A 19,738-nucleotide genomic window follows, 5' to 3' on the forward strand; every position below is an offset into this window, starting at 1 on the left:
CGAACTGTACCGCCAAGCCCGGGAAGTCCACTCTGTTATGAGGATTGAAGAGGAACATGAGATATTTTGCATCCGCGTTGTATTTAGAAAGTCCACAGCTTAATCTGAGCACATGTGGTTTGTGTATCCCAGGTTACCCACTGATCTCAAGGATGAGTGGAAAAGTACAACCGGTCCATGTCAAACTGGACAAATGGCTGAATGGCTGATAGAAGCCTGTCGGTTAATTTCCATAAACATGCTAAAAAAGCTGCCTGGTGCCAAAGGAACAATGACAGATCTCTCCATAATAGTGTCTGTGATGCGGCATGAAATGACTAAGGAAAAGTATTGTTACATAGAAATATCCCTCATGTATCACAGGGAAGAGAAAGCCTCTTTTATTGCTGCATTGTTACCTTTTTAAAGTCTCAGTGCTGCCACCAACTGTCAATAGATAGAGATGTTATTAGGCTACTTCTTGGTAGCCTTGTTGCTTGTTTACTTGGTCTATGAGATAACCAGTGTTTCCACTTTTTCCATTTTACAGCGTTGCACGACTTGGCATTGGGCTTTAATTTGAAACTAGCGATACAGGAAGCGGAGAGGGGTCACAACACCAGCCAAGATGAAAGGGAGAGAGAGAAAGAAGAGAAAAGAGAGAGGTAACTTTAGCTAACATTAAGTTAAATATATTTAGATGACCTATTGATATTCAGTCTGACTGCTGGTGTACTACGAGTGTGCACCACCCAGGTACAACAAAACCTGTTATAGTTGGGCTGGCCATCAAACATACTGGGACAAATCCTGGTGGGCTGCCGTGGTCTGGGACTGATCTCACTTCACTAAATTATCCTGACAACTATTGGATGGGCTGCCATAAAACATGATTTTAGCATTGTTATTGTGAGCATGTTAGTAAGCTGATGTTAGCATTTAGCTCACAGAGATGGTGGCTTTAAACTCTTAGTCTTAGAATTTGCTGAAAAAAAATCCTCCACATCATAAAAACATGACCTTTCATTGTTTTAGCTACTTTTTGTTGAGATGTCTCCATGTAATTATTTCACAATAGGAAAATCACCATATTTGTATTGGAAGACATCATGATCATTTCACAACATCTCAAGGTAGCCATTTTACAGATTATGTAATCTGGGGCCACACAAAGCATTGACTCTTGTGTCTGGCAGTGTGTGAAAGGCACTTGGGAGGGGACTCTCAGCTGCAGAAACAAACAGCTCCATTGATGACAGAATAAGAGGATCCTCTCTTTCCTCTCCACCTTATCTCAGGATGCATCTCAGGCCTCTCCTAATACCTGCCATCCTGATTAGATGTGGAAAAAGACTGTGCCATCCTTCCTCCTATAATTACATAATCTGGATTGATTGTCTTGAGATTGAATTAGATACTTTTTAAATAGATCAATGTTCACGTTAAAACAGTCAAGAAGTCTGAGGCTGAAGATTGTGGTTTGGCCTGTTGTAGAACACGGGTACATCTGTAACCAATTTCCTACATGTAGAGATTATAATGTGACTGTGATCTTTCTGTAGATGCATGTCTACTTCACACTGTCTGACTGAGTTTAGATGTGCTAGCTGCTGAGTTTTAGGGTTGGTGTCTGTCTCTCTTTGTCAAGTTGCTCTGTGTAAAAACAACAAATTGTGGTTTCACAATTGAACTTTTGTGCTGGACTATTTCTTGGCCGGGCAGCAGTGACTACCTGGAGTCTTGTTGTCACTTTAAGGTTCCTAGGCAACTCTTAAAAGTCAATTTAAAAGGTGCAAGAGGGGATATTGTTTTACTTTCCCCCCTGCTTCCAGTCTGTATGCTAAGCTACAGGTCCATATTTTGTCTTCTCATCTAGCTTTCGAGAAGAAAGCCAATAAGTGAATTTCCCAAAATGTCCAGCATTTATTGACAGCAGATGGTAAAGATACAGAAAACATGGGTAGGGGATTTGCAGCAAAGGTTCCTGGCCATTTCATGATAGCCTTCTTCACAGCTAGGCCCCCAGAATGTTTAGCATGTTTACAAGGCACAGTTGAGGCTGACATGGCTGGGACCTTTTTAAATATTGGGTTGAACCTGAAGAAATAAACTATTGAGCTAAGTCAAGCTAAACCTGAGGTGCCCTAAAATAGTCACCATACAATCTCTTTCATTCAGGAAACAACATGGCCTTTACTCCGATGGTTTCATACCTCTAAACTGACACATCAATCATACAAATTAAAATTGGCCTGATGTTCTGCTCACTGATGACTTTTTAGCAGGTTAGAGGAACAACAGCTAGGATTATAATTAGATACCTAGCTATATGTATGTTACTGAAAAATGGACAGAAAATAGAGTGAAAAACATTAACTGCTCCTGGTCACAGCAGCTTCCTTATCCACTGGAAATGATGTAGAAGGGAAGGATACATTACTCACTACTAAGGGCAAAACAAAACAAAGTAACCCCCCTACCCCAACAACAAATCAGCTAATATAGACACAACATTTTGCTGAATGAATGAGTGATGTGAAATGGCATTTCAGTCTGATTGTCAGGCTTGATGATTACAGCCTGATAGCAGCAGCAGACTTTTTTTATTTATTGTACAGTAAAAACTTGGTGGGAAAAGCAAATGTCATAAAGTCACATCATCCATGAAAACAGTGAATATGTTTCAACCTAATGAGCCTCCACTTACATGCACTTCACACCAGGGTGTTTACTATAGCTCATACCTCTGGGACATGGATAAGACCTCCTACTTTAAAAGCCCCAGTGCCTTAACAGGATTCCCTGATTTCTTATGCAGTGATTTCAGGGACCATAACGTACGTCCTGGGATTTGGCATTTAATCAAGAATCCTAACTGATCCAAAACAAGATGCCTTGGAATATAATCCTGCAGTTCAGCTCATGACAAGACTGTATGAAACAAGTGGAAATCACAACCACAATGAGCCAGAAAAGCACAGTAACAGATAAGGCAATGCCACTTTTAGTTTAACACCATATTTTCAATGAAGGCATATATAACAGTTCATCAATCGCTCTGGAAAAAAATATAGCACAGCAGAGATAATGTGGTCAAAATCTAACCATCAGTAAATGACCTTAACATCGCTTTCAAGAATGTCTAAGATGTGTTTACCTGAGTCTGCACACCTCCGGTTGCTATGGAGAGGTGAGAGCTGCGAAACGACGAGTCTCTGACTAAGGACCTAGGCAGTGGCAACAGCAGAGGCATCAGGCCAGGTGACGGTGGCAAACACAGACACACACACACACGCACACACACACGCACGCACACACAGAGCACCATTAGCATCCATAAAAAGCCAGGGCTTGTCAGCATTAATCACCCCCGGCCTGTTATTGTGAGCTCTTTAGCGGAGTTGTACATTGACATCCAACAACAGGTTTTTCCCCATCATCATGTGTGCACAGACCATGTGATCCGGGAGACAGCAGGGTACCTGAAATTTGTCCTGTCCCATTGTCACAAGGTGTGAAAAAAAAAGTTTTTACTGCCCTGATGTTTAATTTGAGTCTTTTTAACCAACACCAGGTGGTGAGAACTTGTGTTCAAATTCAGAGCAGCAGGTTATTTTTTATTCCTGTTACACTGTACACGTGCCACATAAAGTGTTCATCACTCTGAAATAACATCCTGTCCTCTGCTTTTATAATAGGTGCAATTTTCCCCAAAATAATTTGATTATACAGCAACTAGAATTGTGTGAAACCAATTCAGTGAATCTGATTATACACGACAGTCAGTCAGGTGTATGTCCCGGGTATGCTTGAAATAAATGTGTTGGTACTATATGTTGTCTGAACATGTAGCCACGTTCGAAGGAGGCCCTTAAAGCTGACGCTTTATAATTGACACAAAGAGCCCTGGTGTAGATTGCAAGTTTTGATTAACAGTGGCAAGAAAAAGTGTGTGAACCTTTCAGCATAACTTGCATTTATGTATAAATTTGTTACTAAATATGATCAGATCTTCATATAAGTTACAATAATGAAAAACCACAATGTATTTTAAATAATTACATGAAGCAGGGTGGAGGGAGCATCATTATTTGGGGCTTTGCTGACTCTGGATCTGGAGAGCTCCACGTCATCAAGGTTTATTAAGGTCTCTTCCATGATAATGTCAGGGTGACTGTCCACCTGCTGAAGCTCAGGTGAAGCTGGTGATGCAGCAGGACAATGACTCTAAACTTCAAAGTAAATCTACTACAAAATGACTTCAAACAAAGAAAATCCACCTGTCCACTTGAGTCAGTGCCCAGACCTTAATCCAGTAGAGATGCTGTGGAATGAGATGAAGAGAGCTGTTCACACCAGACATCCTAAATTGAAGCAGTTCTATAAGAAGAATGATGCTGAATTCCTCCTGGACATTGTGCAGGTCTGATCAGCAGCTACTGGAAGTTATTAAATCCAAGGGTTCACCTACCTTTTCCATCGATCTCGGTGAGCAGAAGTTTGGCAGTGTACTCAGAAGTGTATTCACTCTCTTAGATATTACCGAGGCCAATGGTGTAACCTTGGAGCCTATGTGCGTTACCATCGTAGGTACAGTGTAGCCTCTTAATGCAGAGATTTAAATCCAAGACACAATGATTGTTCAAATGGGGGTAACAGTGAACTGTGTCCCAGTTACTACTGTATTTTGGACACGGTATAGTAAAATGGCTGTTATGGCCTGTAGGGTGATTTTTCTTTAACAGTAACTCAGTGAATGGAGGCTCTTTGTTGGTTGCCTTGGTGCTGTCTGGACTATATTAAGCCTCTGACTTAAGAGGGCGTATGACCCTTCAGCTCAAGACCAGCTCTCCACTCCACTGCTGCACACTTTGGCTAATTGATAAGACTATTGAAGATACTGTGCCCCAGAACAGCACAGACAGTTACCTAGTGTCATATGTAGTTTTCTGATTTGAAAAGACGAGTCACATGAGGACAGCAGAGTTCATATGCACAACTTGTACAACTACACTGAAAATATGTTTTTGTAAATTAGTTTTTTAGTACAGTGAAGTGAGTGCGTAAGGCCATGATGACGTCTTAAAATGTTCTGTTTTGTTGGACAAATGGCCCAAAACCTAAACATAGTCAATTCTAAAGACATAAAACAGAGAAAAGCAGCAAATTCTCACATTCGAGAGGCTGGAATTAATGAAGATTTGTCTTCAATTATTAACCATTTACCAAAACTAATCATTACAGCTTTATAATTGACTGAAGAGGTTTTTAAAAGGCAAAAATATAATTATTTCATGCTGCAATTGTCCTTTAATTCTAAAATGGTCAAATTAGGAAAGCATGTACACTAGTATTTGGTGTACCTGGCAAAAACTGAAATCGAATAAATCCCAGAAACTCATAAAATGTAAGCCCTATGGCAAAAATAATGAAGAGATCTTTTGATCTACAAAGTTTATCAGTGGAAATCCATTGGTTTTCAGGCATAATTGCGATGACATAATCTGGTTTGGCTCTAGGCCAGTACTGGCACAGCAGTGCAGCCAACTCCACCAAGTCCTTCAGGAATAAAAATTTACACAGCCCTTTTCTTCACACGGCTTTTGACTTTAATATATCGTCTCCTCTCCAGGACTTTGTTTTATTTTGAACAAACCACATCCTTTTCCTAACTCTCCAGATTGTGAATAAGAAATCACACTGGATATTTGCCCCTTGTGGGGGCTAAATCTTAGGTAAGGTACGCAGTGTTCACCAAGCATTGGATCAAACTGCAGCCTTTGGACAGGTTTGCATAAACCAATTACAGGTTGCTTATATCACAAAGCACCTGGGTATTTTTGGCAGATGAATTTTTTTTATTCTGTTCCCTTGTAACTCGTACTTGTACGCTACCTGTTCCTTCTTGATCCAGCTCTCTCAGGGGAGTGTGGACCCAGTGCTGACGTGGTTGGTTGTTAGCGTCGTCTCACTCCAGGCTGTGTGCCCATAGCAACAACTGGGCACTGTGGGGGGTGGGCGGGTTGGGTGTTGCATCTCTGGTGTATGCAGAGATAAAAAAAAAAAAAAAAAAGCACAGTGTCCTCCTGTGCAGACACAGTGCAGGATGTGCTGCCGGGATCCCAAGCTTTTTGCTTACAAAAAACACATTTTCTCTCTTACCTACTGAGGGAGATGGTTTCAGTTTCATGTGCCAACATTGAGATGCCCACCTGTGAAACTTCACTCCAGCACAATGATCTTTTCATAACGCTGAACACCTAAGTTTGCAAAACTCAATAGCATAATTTAAAAAATCTCAAAATTCAGTCACACATTCTTCCAAGAGTTTGTGCTCCAAGTGTGGTGACATAGTTGCTAGTTACCAGTCAAGTTGACATGCTACTATGGCTGGTGGTTACTGCCAACATGTTAATTAAACAGAATGGCTAGCAAGGCTAGTGGGCTTGCTACCTGTTAGTATACTAGGTAGCATGGTTGCTAGCCGTACCAAATAAGTTAGGGGAATGTATTTCTCCCTTGGATAGTGGTGCAAAATTGTGTGTCAAGGTTTAACGAAGTGGAACTCTTCATGAAAGCTCCATTCAGATTTAACCATACTGCAGCACAGATGTTGACCGCAGATGCACACCTGCTTCTATATATACTGCCGTCAGCTACAATATACCCTAGAAAACATGATGGTGACCTCCTGATGGTAAGAAGAGGAACTCCTTTGTTTGTTGTATTTGGCTAAACATCTTAATGAGATTAGGACCAAGGATGGTGAATACAGTACATACATACATACAGTTCATGAAACAGATGTCCATTTTGCCTTCCTAGCCCATGCACAGTCAGTGCACTTGTAATGGTCACAAATTTTGGGCTGCATGCATCCTTCGGGTCTGTGTGGACCCTTGTGGCCACATGGAAACCGTGACCAATTGGCCTTTACTTCGCCTATGCAGGGAAATTCAATAATTACAGCATTTTCTATGAAATGGACTGATTTTCTGTCTGACCAGCCCTCTAGTAACTAGAACACTGTTTCTAGAAAGACGTGTTAATGTTCTAGCAACACAGTGAAATTTGCCTGCATGTTTTGTGGCAGTAGCAGAATAACTGAAAACTCAGCACATCATACAGGAGGCTTGCAAACTGCACAGGCTAAGTATGAAGGTGTTGTTTTGTAATTTAGGTGAACTGACCCTTTAAAGCTCTATTTCACCTCTTTGACTGGATAGTTTGTCCTGACTGTCGTGCTTTGAGGTCAGGCAGAAGTTGGAGTAATGTATCCAGGATGCGGCTGCTCTCAGAAAAGGTGAGAGAAGTGAAGTGCTTGCCAGACTTCTGCCAGTCTGCCAAGGCTCACTCTTTAAAACAATCCCATCCTGTCCACAGCTGTTGTTTTCTCTCCTCTCTGCCCCAGTCCCCCGATTAACCACACTGACCAGTGAATAACCCCCCTCCCCTCCCTGTTCACTCCTCCCTCACTCTGAATAGTTAATCCCTCTCTCTGTTTGTCTGTAGATATCTGGCACACACAGCAATGCAGCCTTATCCCGAGCTTCTGTGGTGTCCATTTAATCATTGACAATGTCTTTGTGTATCTTGCATCCTGGGCGATAAAATCACCATGCTAACAAAGCCACGAGCCCTCATGACAAAATGAAAATGAATGGCACTGTACATGGAGCTCTGGAGTTACCATTTTCAATGCTAACTGTTGACTTTGTGTGGCCACTGCAGGGGCAAATGTACTCCAAACACGTCATGCATGATGTGTTGTTACAGTAAAGCTTGTTTTTAATTAATCTCGCAGGGGCTGATCGTTTCTACATCTTGGCCTGCTCTGCTAGGGCTGCAGCTAATAATTATTTCCATTATCGATCAGTCATTTTTTTGCTCAATTTTTTAAACTATAAAATGTAAAGTATAAGAACAAGTACATGTACAAGTTCTCAGAGCCCAAGATGACGTCTGACCAACAGTAAAAAACCCAATTTAATTAACAGTGATGTAAAACAGAGACAAGCAGCAAATCTAAATTTTTATGAAACTAGAAACTGAATTTTCTGTCTTTTTTGTTCTTTAAATCACATTAAAAACAGTTTAACCAACAGATTAACCAAACAGTTCTGCACAGTTCAGTCTCTTGTTGCACCTCTTTCCGTTTTGGATAGTGACCTTAAAGCTGCAACAGTAATTTAATAAGGTTGTTTATGCTTTGAAAAGAAAAAGAGAGAGGCTTCATTTACTGTGACTGAATGAACATACTGTTGGATAATCTGGCTACATTATGGTCACAACAAAACCTTTAAGTACATCCAGTATCTGTAAGAATTGAGCAGTTTGTACTGCAGTCTAAAATACTACAAAAGTCAGGATGGAATTGGGCCTTTGCGAGAGTGAGAGAGTGAACTGTTTTGACAACAAAAAACTTAATTTATATTGCAACATGTTTAATAAATTAGTAAGTAATCCTGCAGTATCATCTGTCCCTGTAAAATCAAAGAAGACGCCTACAGGCTCTCTGTGTGATATACAACAGTCTTTCAAGCACAAAGCTGACAGCAACAGAAAGCCCCTGAAAAGCTCTGGGATGAAGAGACCTCGGTGCAGATACCATTTATGTTCCCGTAATAGCACTCTAAATTATAGACCATAACAAGGGAAGTGCACCAAACTGACCTTTCTCTTTAAGGGCTAAACCCATAAGAACTAGGTGAGCTGACCTTACAATTGTGCAGTGACATCATAACCCAGTTCTCGAAAAACATATTTTTAGCTCACCAGAGGATTGAAGTAAGTCACTGATGTTAACTAGACACCAAGAAACACATGTTCATGTGAAAAGTCCTTCCAGTATAGATAGATCCTCCAGTCAAAGTCAAACCACTCACCCTGCACTTGACCGCCCAGAAGAGTCACAGTCACACATCAGCTGGTTGAAGCTGGAGCAAAGAGCAAACACTAGATTCTTTGAGGATATCACAGTAATCCTTCTTATTACTGAAACCAGAATCACTAACACCTCGAGGTGCAGAGGGAGCTGGTGTTAAAGCGTGAGTCACAATAAGACAAACAATATGGCAGCTCATGGCCATGCCTTCCTGGCACGCTGGAGGGCATGTGACGGCCTGACACGACTCCCGAGCCTCGTGGAAACTCGGATGGGTCAACGCTCATCGCTCCTAGTCAGATATGTCAGACGTAAACAGAGTCACGTTGTGGAGTTCCTGCTTTGAACAACGTTCATGCCATGTGTGACTGTAACACTCACTGCACACACAACAAAACAAAACATCCCTATTGATTGAAACTTGATTGATTTCTCAAAAACTATATTACTTTACTAAATTTAGTATTACTTTACTTTTGTTAAGATTAAAGGTGCCTCTAAAATACTTTAAATCCACCAAGAAAACTTTACACTTTAACATCAGGCAGCTGCAGAGTTTGGAGATATTTATTGACCATCCAGCAGCTAGCTTAGACTCAGTGACTGACTGAAGTCCTGACCTCAGAAACTCCATTACACACCCTCTCTACGTGTACCTGAATTTGTAAGACAAGACTTTAGAAGTACCTTGAATCTTATTTCTCTTTTGTTAAAGCCTACTGCCTACCCACTGTCCACAAACTGATATCAACCCTCCATCAGACTCCCAGTAGGAGCCGCTCCAACAAAATGTTAAAGTAATGGAGCGTTACTTGGATTACTAACTGTAATGTAATTATTGAATTTCAACTTGTAATCCCTTACACTAGTTACGAAAAAGGTAATGCATGACTGCCCAACAGTGGCGATCAGTGGGTTTTCAGGTTTAACACCCATCCCAGCAAGGAGCCAGATCAGCAGCTATACAGCCTATTGATTGCAGGAAGACTGTTGGTTTTTATGTTTGTTGATCTGGTCATGGATTCTATCAAAGATGATGGTACTCGCCAAGTGAACTGCTGATCTTGGAGCAGACTTTGCTAAAAATAGGTTCCAGTGGGGAAAACAAACACGAGTGACCAGACAATCAGAGATGCTGTAAAGAAGCCAACTGTTTAACCAGATTAGCTACCACTTAATTTGGGATGAAACCCGAAGTGGCTGCACCCACATCAACTATGTGAGAGTACAGTAGGTCAAGTTGAAGCAGAGGGTTGGTGTGTAAACTGCAATGGATGTTTACAATGGTCTGATCGGCTGATCTCCTCTGACGGCAGAAAGTCAGGAATCAAGACCCAGCTGTGCTGCCAGTGCTGCTATTGTGTTTGACGTCACCAGTCAAACTATGATCAACAGCTACGTTCCAGCGGGGGCCACAAGCAGTTCAGTGACAAGCTGTGTCTGTGCCAAGGCCTCTTCTAACTCCACACCTCAGTAACTGTCCAGCCATCAAACATTACACAATATGATTTATCTGCCCAGCAGCTGCCACATAGGATATAGACTCTGAGTCCAAATTTAGGACGAGCAGAGACAATAAAGAGCCTTTACGTGCAAGCCCTCCCAGCACATCAGCTGATGACCTGAGATATAGTTCATCTATGAATCTATCATCCTTGTAAATGTACTTCAAACAAACAAATATACAGATTTAAGAGTTGTGACTTCTGTAAATGATCGTACAGAACTCATAGATCATCAATCCTTGTTGCTACTTTTATCGCAATTGATCGCTACGGTTATTTTTCCAGCTTATATTAGGTCAAAAAGCCTAAAGTTTCTAGTTTATTTTCCACTTAAGACAAAGAAAAACTTTAGGAACCAGGAAATATTAGACATATTTGCTTAGATAAAGACTAAATTATTTCATAAGACTTCATAAGAAATCAAGCATTAACAAAATAGTTCCCTATTCACTTTCTACAGATGAGGTGGGATGGTTTTAAATTAGGAGAAACCCACTGTACCTTTTTAGAATAGTTTTGAATGTTAGAGACACATGTTCAGATAATTTTACAGTGCAGCCAACAAACAGTTGTTTAATGAAGAAGTCGGTCAATAATGTGCTGATCTGGTGTTAAGCTGCACATGCTCTGTGAGTATTTTCACACAACAGCAGGACGCAGTAAAAGGAGTTGGTTATGTTGCTGAGTTGCCTGCAGCTCTGTGGCATTACTCTCTGCAACATTTAAAATCGATGTGAAAAATGTTTTATAGGAGCAGCTTTGATTGCATCTATGAAACATTGCATTTCCTGTGTGTGCTTCAACATGAAAGCCACTTTGTGTTCTGCCAATTGAACACTTTTAAAATGTTAGTTTAGTTTTGCAATGATTATAACTTAAAAGGAATGAAAAGCTACACACGTTTTTGTAGGTCAAAGGTAATGGCCACTATGCCTCTCTATCTCTCTCTCTTTCACCCATCCCTATTTATAACTGTAAATTAGCCAGGACCATATAAGACAGTGGTTCCTTCAGCTGCTAACACTGTGGAGCAGTTGATTTTATTATCACTCAGACTTGAAAATCAGACTAATCACCAACAATGTACAGCAGAATCAGATTTATCCTGTGCCACCCTGCATGTGATCCTGGTGTCACTCAATAACACATATTCATGCTGGGGCCTGCACACAATTAGTGTGGTTTGCTCTCCTGCCCAACAGCAGATGTATGAGGAGAACGTCTGTTCTCTGATTTGATTTGTTGAACGGCCGCTGCTGTTTGTGGTGTCTGTTTCATGCTCTATAAAAAGAACAAGTGAGGCCAGATTGAATTAGCAAAACGATTCGGTCTTGTAATGATGATGGGAACGCTTCCTAATTGGCCGTTTCAACGTGCGTGTGTGTTGAGTTATCAGTGGGATGAGGCAGCAGAGATCTGGTTCGTACTGTTGACCGGTGCTGTGGACTTGTCACCCTCTCTGAAGCATTGTCACCCTGTTGTGGTCGGTTACAAAAGACCAAATGACTCTGCCGTTACGCTGCTACATCACGCTGCCTCTCGCATCACTCACATTCTTTGGCTTTTTTGCCAACCTGACATTCTAGTGGGCGTTTGATAGGCGGATAATAGGAGGATCAGAACTGGAATTTGTTGAACAAACTGGGGTGCTTTGACTCGGAAACCTTTGTGGGTCCACAGGGTCCGTTATGCTGCATTCTTTACCCAGGTGAAACAAACGGATAATGTTTTTTTTAACCACTACACATCTACACATGATAAGCATGACAGGATGTGTTGCATCATCTACTGGAATTTACAAAAGAAAATACTGAATCTTCTGCTGAAACCTTTGTACTCTTTAGCATTGTTGCAATGGACAAAATTAAAAATGTCTGAAATGTCCCTTTGTCCTAAGATGAGGCTGAACAAAATTTGTTCTGGCTGGAATTTCAAGATTATGTTCAGGCATCCATAATCAAAACAAGTCGGACACCACTCCCCCCAACTGTGTGCTCCTTTCTGACTGACAATATGAAGAACCGCTATAGTTTTCTCGCTTGAGAAGACTACACAATGTCGTATATAAACTCATCCTCGACTAAGTAAAATCAAATATATTAATGTAAGATAGTGGAGAGGTTCCTCCATCAAAGTGTGGTCAATGAACCAAGTGCTTGCCAAGTTCTGCATGGCCCAAAACCAAGAGCCAAAGCTTCAGTCTCAAGTCAGGTTCAGGTCTACGTGTATGTATTGAGTTATTATTAAGAGTGTAATGTGGTAACTTTAACAGGGCAAATAGGAGCCAATCAAATGTAGGCTTACAGAGCAAAGCGAGGCTTATCACCAAAATATGACCTAACCTGCCTCTAATACAAGCCTGCTTCAAATAAAAGCTGTTGCCTTCTGTAGTTGAAGTAAATAAAAGCCCTGAGATGTCTTTGACCTACAAATCAATAAGTCATCATTCAGTCATTCAGTGGCAGAATCGGTTTAGACTCATACGTCATGTCTCCCTCGTGCTTGTTGTCTTATGGGAGTCATCACAAATCACAGATGAGTGGCAGCTCTGTATCCCAACATGTTCCTTTCCAACATATTCTCCTCATCTGTCAGCATGTCCAGAGGTTGGTTAATCTCTGCTGCACAAAGCTCAGAGCTAAATATGAGGACGACCCCATCTGTCAAACAGCAAAGCCCTGCTAGGCTCAGGTTGCTGCGAGTGGCTGCACCTATCACGCACCCCCCCCAAGTGTGCCATTAACCTCCCACTGCTACAGGGAAGGTCAAGGTTAGACTGCATGTGCCGGGTCAAATATAGGTCTAATCCTGTCCCAGTTTGCAAAACAGACGCAACCTCCAGGAGAGAGCCCCTGACCAAAATTGTCACCAAACTATGTCTGGCATGCATCAAAGTTATATTTGATATTGACAACTATTTGGTTCATTAGGTGATGATCACAAACAGTCAGTAACTTCTGTGTGAAGTTGATTTATTTTAAGAAAGACAAACCATCCTACTTACTCAATAATCAATGAATTGATGTATGAAGTGATAAAAAATAGCCCAAGATAAAGTCTTCAGATGTTTTGTTTTGTCCCGGCGACTGTTCAAAATCTAAAGATACAATGATATGAAACAGAAAAGCAGCAAATCCTCATATTTGAGAAGCTGGAACTGGAGAATATTTGGAGGGTTTGCTTAAAAAATGACTGAGATAATTAATGGATGATGATGATATTTAATTTTCAGTCAGTTGACTAATAAATAGTTTCACCTCTAGTGAGGATGCATCAACTTTTACTGATTGTTACCTCCACCGAGGAGGTTATGTTTCCTCTCCTGTTTGTATTTGATATAAATACATAGTATGACTTCAACAAACTTTTCTAGCAAATTATGTCTCTAGAACTTTTTTTATCAGGTTTCAGTTAAATTCAGTTTGAGTTAGGCCAAGGGACAAAAAAAAAGTGATTAATTTTTGGTATGTTTTGGTAATTTTTCCTTAAAAATTGAACTTTAATTCTGCCTGGACAAACCTACACTTGTTGCAGGACACTGCTGGACCTCATGTTTGTTACGTAAACTGTTTTTTGATTGCTGTCAATTGAAATGTTGCTGTTTAATTAAGCTACAGTAACAAAGTAAGCTAACTTTAGCTTTGTCTGTTCCAGCGACACTGAAAAAAGACTGAAGTTTGCCTCCTGTTCAATTTCTGTGTGACAGCTAAAATCTCAGAGCTGTTTGCTTGTCAAGGCATTAAAGCTGACAGAGTGAATTGTGTCACAACACCTACGCCTGTCGTTTTGATGTAAAATCCCACATAGTGGCAATGTCCTGACGCACGTTAACTGTGCTAAAAGGCACCATTTTAATCAAAGTCACTCCTCAGATTGACACATCCCAGTTACTGTGACTGTGTTGATTGCTGATGTGTGCTACCCCATCCTTATATCTCTATGTGAACATTGGGTATAAAGATGGGGTATTTGTGGTGATTAACTTTTTGTCGATCGATTAGTGGAGGTGAGGGTTGACCTGACCTGTTTCATCCAATTGAGTTCGCAGGCCACATGTTGCAACATATTGGACTTCTGCTTCCATATTCAACCGCTGTAGATTTACTGTAAACTCTGTGTAAACCATTGTCGTACCTGTTTTGTTTTCCTCTCTGTGAGTGCCAAGTGTGAAATACTCTGTGGTATCTGCTTGTATGCTGAGTAGCTGCCAGTGAGCAGATGCAGGAAATGGAGACATCTCTTTTGGGGATATGATTCATCTGGTCAGCAGCACAGTGAGATCTAATTCTCCCTTCGACGAGGACAGCACATGAGGAATAAAAGTTTCAGCATGGCTGAATTATTCAGGATGTGACATAACAGCAACATGTTGGTAACTAACCGTCTGTTTCACCTGTTTAAATGTAGCAAGCTGCATCTTACCATACACACCAAGATCTGCTGCTGAAGTTGTTTTCATCAGTCTGTAAGGTTTGTAGTTGTGTCAGGGAAGAAATCAGGACACAGCCTCTGAAGTGTTTGTTAGTGGTCAAATATAACTTGAAACTATACTTTTCATTGCAAGGAATCTATTTACAGTACTCTGAGCTTCCTTTGACATTGGCTGTGACCTGTTTGTTGACAACAAAAATCAGCAACGTAACAAAGCCCCAATCTGTCAACCCCACATGTCTGGATTTTGCCAAATAATGCCACCAATGCGAGCAGACCTCTGCAGTATGCCAGTTACCCCGGACTCAGGCAGCAGGATCTGAAAAAGACTGAGTGATTTGCTTCTAAAAATGTCAACGACGAGAAGAAAATTTCAATGAATGTAAGAGAGGTTACGGTTCAGGAGAAAACGATTATGTGCCGTCTGATGACAGGGGTTTTGTCCCTGACCGTGACAGTGTTTTGGCGTCGCATCAAAGACGGGTCAACTGCAGCTGGCCTGGCTTCAAAGTAAAGCTCCGGTGAGAGGCAGCGAAGCGTATTTGATGTCCACTGGATGGTCAGGTCCTCGGAAAATTCCACCGTCTCTGCTGGCCTGCATGGCTGGGATCCACCGAAACCTACTACAGCATTATTATTATTATTATCATTATTATTATTCATATTCCGATTAAGTTTTCCTGGATCAGGCAATTAGTGCTGATCCTGCATCAGATATTTGCTGCATTTGTCCACAGCTATTTCAATAGCAAAATGCAACAAATGTTAAAAATGTTGAAATATTATCATCTGAATGCACCAAAATACTAGTGCTGAAATCAATTGCCGATTAATTGATCAGGTGATAGAAAGAAATTTTTTCAACAGTTTGGGTAATCATTTAGTTCCAAAACATTCTTTGGTTCCAGCCTCTTCAATTTTTCTGATTTGCTGTGTTTTCTGTTTCACATCATTGTAAATTTAATTAAACTGAGAGGTTTTTCCACTCATTTTTGTAATTTTTAGTTGACACTAGCTTATTAATAATCATTACTTGCAGCCCTATGAAGTAAAAGTACCCATGAGATATACAATATGTATGTATGACATCTTACAGTCAAGTTGGTGTAGAAGTTGATCAGAAAATAAAAATGTTCAAAATGCTTTTAAAGTTCCTGGGTCTGCATTAAGAGCTTTTCACCAGATTCTATCAAAATCTGTAATGTAGCTGTAGCATCTCTGTAGCAGCTTTAGCCCTGACATGTAGTTAAAATATGGCAGTGGATTTATTCACCACCATATTTATACACCACAAGGTTACCTGGATGACCTGGATCTGTTTTGAAGAGGCAAGGTGTAGCCTACAGTATAAATCCACCATAAACTTGCTATCCGTGAATTTTTTTAGCCACCTGGAGGCAGCAGAAACAAGCTTGTTTCAGAATCAAGCCTGAACACAGCTTGTTATGGTGAACTTGCTAGAAAACAATTGCTCATTTACAAATCTAGCAGACACAGAGCAACATGTTCATTTATTTTTGAGTCGTGTCTGTGTCACCTGATGACTCTCAGTCCAGGGTTCCCTCTCTTTTGACTCTGCGTTTGGTCTCCACCAGCTCCTGAGGGAAATCTCTGACTCTTTAGCTGCTAAATGCTCCACTATGTTCACCAGCTGCTCTCTGGCTGTGTCTGTCTTCTATTTGTTGCTGAGCAGGTAGAGGATAGTGGCTTTTTACAGATGTTTCTCTGAAAACAGCTGCCTGCTGGTGGTGGAAATGACACTAGTAAAGTTGTGGACAGATAAACACAGAACTGAAACTCACTGTAAAGCCGAGGGGAGCTGCAGATTTTGGTGAGCGGCTGCTTTCACATTGTTTTCACATTATCATTATAAAAATGTTGATTATAGCCTATTCAAGTTCGTCTCCAGCTGATTTTCCTAACATGGCAGTATCTGTATGCACTGGTCTGCACTCCTTGGCTTTCTGTGTTGTGGGATTACACCTGATGGTATCTGTGTTCCCGTTATTATAGTTCCTCAGCTCTCACTCATATTGTTGTGGAAAGTATTGCGAACGCAGGAGGAAAGTGATTTTTCAAGTTGACGTTGTGAAGCAGGCACTGAAAATGTTGTCATGAGTCCGATACTGCAACGGCAGGTCAGACTTTCCATTTGGTTGAGATGGGTAATCAGTCTCTGTAAACTGGCGATGCCCAGGCAGCTTAATCAGTGTGACACTGTATCCATCACCGCAGAGGAGAACCTGAGCGGTTTCCAGTCGTCCACCTTCTGTGATGATGGTTTTGTCTGGCTAAGCAGGGGTCCGTGTGAAGCAGGAAGACTTTGCTCCAGCTAAAGACAAAACACAGTGAGGATCACAGGTCTGGACAAGAGCTGAGTCTGTTTGAACGTCAGGTTCCCAGAAGCTTCGATAAAAGCCAGAGGTTCCGGTTATAGTTCAGGAGCACAGATTGTGTTTGTGTTGCAGGTCCAAGCTTTTTACTCCGACATTGTTGTTTCCAGATTGCATTTGTAGCTCTGAGAGTCGGAGCTGGGCTCAGTCAGCTGTGGAGCATGATGTATAAAACACAAATAAATAGTGATAAAAAGTAAACAGTTTGGATACTTGATATCTCAGGGGTTTACACAGAAATAATGGAAGTTGGCCTAACATTTACCTTTGGATGTTTACTTCGCTGATACACAATGTTATTGTTTTCATAAACAGGGAGTGAGCGGAGCTGCACAATAGAAACATAGAGGTTCACCTACAGCAGTAAGAGCTGCACCACTGTTTCACTGCACAGCACTTAACAATGTGCCACTATTCTTCCTTTCGGACAGGAAGTAACCTCAATGTGCCTTTCCTGGTCACAACTTTAAATTGATAATTCAATAAATAAATGTAATATTAAATGGTGTGACCGGAAAGGCACTCCTTACTTTCCCACCAGTGTTGCCTCTGGGGGACAAACTGGTGCCACCTTCTGCGCTTTTGTTTACAAGAAAATAAATAAATAACTAAAGCAAAATTTCTCCTGTCACTTTATTGTATTAGTATTTTTCCAGATGCTTGACTTATATATCTTCTGCTCAGTCCTGTTCTGTATTTGTCTGTTGTGGTTCAGAGCATAAAATGTGATTTTAAATTATGTCTCACAGAGGAAATATGAAACATGGATACTGATTATAATAAGCAACTGAAACAACTCTGACTCATTCTCTGTCTTCCCCTGATCGAGATGAATCAGATTCTGTAGCTGCTTTATGTCAGACGAATGAAACACACACACACACACACACACACACACACACACACACACACACACACACACACACAGAAGCATCACGTTCAAAGCTCGAGTTCTGACTCCACAAGTTGACATTAGTGTCAGTCTTCCTTAATGGTAAACCAAGGAATTTTCCATTGAGTTGGGTTGACGTCCAGATATTTTTTTTTTTTTTTTTTTTTTTGTCTGTGCAGTTGAGGAGAAGGAGAAGAGGCAGAGCTGAGGAAGAGAAGGAAAACTAGCACCAGCATGAGGAAAAAAAGAGTTTCCTCTTTCTCTGCTTTCAAAGAACTGATAGTTGAACACAAACGACAATGAAATCCTGATGTTTAGCATGAGTTTTGAACACATTTATTGATCACTATTGCATATTTGATATCAACATATGTCATAGAGGTAACTGTAGAGGATGGTTTGGAGCAGCGGTTCTTAACCTTCACAGTTTGTGACCCTTTAAAAAAGAAGCTTTAGCTACTTGCAAACTATCATCACATGTTGCATTTGTTTGAGTTGAGAGTTGTTGAACCAAAAACTGGTTTTACTTTCTCTGAATTTGAGTAATTTTAGACCTGAGAGGCAAAACTTTCCAGGAAAAAAAAAAAGAGGATCAATCGGAGAAAGAGTCAGACAAAATATTCACCTCCATGTAGTAGAAATGGGTTGTTTAATGTTGATTTAAGCCCAGACAGCTCTGTGAGGGATTGTCTGATTTCTATTACAGTTCTGAGGTTTTTGATGTTTTTCTTTGTCTCCTTTGATGTAGTTGGAAAAGTTTTGCTTATGTCGACCTAAAAAGCCTATTTAGACCTTGTGTGTGATTTTAGGGTACCAACAATTTTCTTATTCTAATGTTCAGTCTCTTTAAGGCTGCATTATTTTTGTCACATGGTGGCAGAAGAACTCCAAAGCGAGGTCACAAACCTGCAGCTCTGACATAATATTGCCATATAAAGTTGTCATGGCTAACATCTACGCAAACATCTAGCAGACACAGAGCAACATGATCACATAATTTGAGTCATGTTTGTGTCTACCTGATGACTCTCTGGGTTCCCTCTATTTTTAGCTTTGTGTTTGGTCTCCACCAGCTACTGAGGGAAATCTTTGGCTCTTTAGCTGCTAAATGCTCCACTATGTTCACCGGCTGCTCTCTGACTGTGTCTGTCTGCTGTTGGCTGCTGAGCAGGAAGTGGAAATGGGTTTATAACGCCTAGTTCTGCTGAAAACAGCTGCCTGCTCCCACTGGAAAAGTTGATGTTAGCGCTAAGAATGAACCAAAACAGTAAATATGCAGAAAAACGGAAACTATGAGATGAAAGAGGCTAAAAAGATCATAGTTGGTGGGTTTGTGACTATGAGCGACACTTTACATGCTCAATTGTTTAGTGTTATAATATGAAATACATTGATTAGTGCAGGTTTTGAACAGTTCAGTGCCGGAAAGTGCAAATAATCAGTTTTCTGCAAAGAGCTGTGTTCCCAGTGTACATGAGCCTCTTCATCGTGTTTAGTTTATTGTGTGACAGTAAAGCTGTATTAAAGTATTTTTTCTTGTTGGTTGTCAGATCCATTTCAAATCCCACTTGTGGGCATGTGACTCAATTTTACTTCTGGGTTTAAAGCTGAGAAATGATGAAGACCAGACATCAGAGAGAGAGCCGTGCAGAAA

Source organism: Seriola lalandi, unplaced genomic scaffold, assembly GCF_002814215.2.
Source record: "Seriola lalandi dorsalis isolate HSWRI2012SDOR001 ecotype SW California unplaced genomic scaffold, Sedor1 jcf7180002054585, whole genome shotgun sequence".
Lineage (NCBI taxonomy): Eukaryota > Metazoa > Chordata > Actinopteri > Carangiformes > Carangidae > Seriola > Seriola lalandi.